The sequence below is a fragment of the Notothenia coriiceps genome, unplaced genomic scaffold (genome assembly GCF_000735185.1).
Source record: "Notothenia coriiceps isolate Sejong01 unplaced genomic scaffold, NC01 NC01_scaffold00000339, whole genome shotgun sequence".
Classification (NCBI taxonomy): Eukaryota; Metazoa; Chordata; class Actinopteri; order Perciformes; family Nototheniidae; genus Notothenia; species Notothenia coriiceps.
In genome coordinates, this window is record NW_011333040.1 from 12,512,423 (window position 1) to 12,514,136 (window position 1,714).

Here is a 1,714-nt window from a genome sequence, read left to right on the forward strand (position 1 = left end):
ACTCATATGATTAATTAAGCGGGATTTTCCTCCAATGTACACATCAAAGTTAGGCTTCTCGCTATGGCAAATCATAATCTCGATTATTTGGCGTCAGTAATTGATGATTTAGGGGGCTGCACGTATTGCGAAAAGCTGGACATTTGCGATTTGTTTTCCCTGCGATCATATATTGCGATATGGAAAACATACGATTGGGGAAGAAAAAGGGCCGGTTTTTTTTTTTGTCCTCAAACCATTTCCTTTCTCTTGAACTTTAATGACTATACAATTGGCTATTTTTTCTAAAACTATATTTAACGGATGGAAGGATTTTAGTCCGGGACGTCTGGATCTTAAGTTATCAGAGCAACAAGGCCCCTGGCTAGCTCGGTTAGCAGCGCCGAACTGCGGGAGAACACATGAAACTACTTTATTCAGTGTTTTTACCTTTATCACCCGGTCCGTTTGCTTTGGGAGATTGATTGTGGATTGGTGGTTTGCTGTGCATGCAGGAGCCCGGCATGCTCACATCACTCAAGTACCCTGACCTGAGAGCGCCGCGCAAGTTTTTCCTTTTGTTAGCAAGCAGCAAAATAATTCGCTAACATGACGTTTTGAATTAATTTGCCTACTTTATTAAAAAAACGTTATATATGCTTTTTACAAAAATCGCAACGTCCACGCGATGTGAATATCGCGATTATCTTTCACGACGACGACTACGGTGGCAGCCCTAATTGCATATCACGATTATTAAAAGCGATTATCCATTTACTTTTGCAAAAAAAATGCCTGAACAGGTATTTGTTTTTAACGTTGATTCCCTGAACTTTAAGTATAATTCACTGGAAAAACCAATAAAAAATAAATAAATAAAAAATAAAAATAAAATAATTGTTTTATTTCGATTATGTTTGTTTTCATCATCGTTGCAAGCCAAAATCGGAGGGAGAAAATTGGGCTTCAAGACATCCATTAAGGGTGGAATTATTTTTTCGCCTGGAATGTTTGATGGCGGGTCTGCGCTGGAGTAGGGTGCGCTGATCTGTGGTTTCCCTTCCCGGGGGGCTCTTGCAGGGCATATTGGGGCCCCTTGGAAACTGTTGTGTGGATGTGTAATTTAGCCCTTCTTGTGCTGAGAAGGGGGGGGTGTGTGTGTGTGTGTGTGTGTGTGTGTGGTGTGTGTGTGTGTGTGTGTGTGTTGTGTGTGTGTGTGTGTGGTGGTGTGTGTGGTGGTGTGTGTGTGTGTGTGTGTGTGTGGTGTGTGTGTGTGTGTGGTGCACACATCCATCAAAACCTACTAACTAAACTTCAGGTTGAAGACAATCAAGCTCACACACACAGAATTCAGCTAACATTTCTGTCTCTATTTGGAGAAAAAAAAAATGTGAACAGTATGTCTCTAACAGTTGATTACCCTGAACTTTAAGCATAATTTAACTGAACAACCAATAAAAAAAAAAATTAAAAAAAAATTATTGTTTATTGTTGTTAAATAATTGTTTTATTTCGATTATGTTGTTTTCATAATCGTTGCAAGCCAAAATCGTAATTGCGATTAAAATACGATTAATTGAGCAGCCCTAATCAAAGTGTGTCGACGGGTTCAGGAAAAACTGCTAAACTGAAAAAAGATTATAAGAACTTTTGCAGCTCCAAGGGAACACTAATCCTCATCAATGCTTGAGGCTACACTCGGAGCTACTGGCTTAACGAACCAAAAACTCGCAGC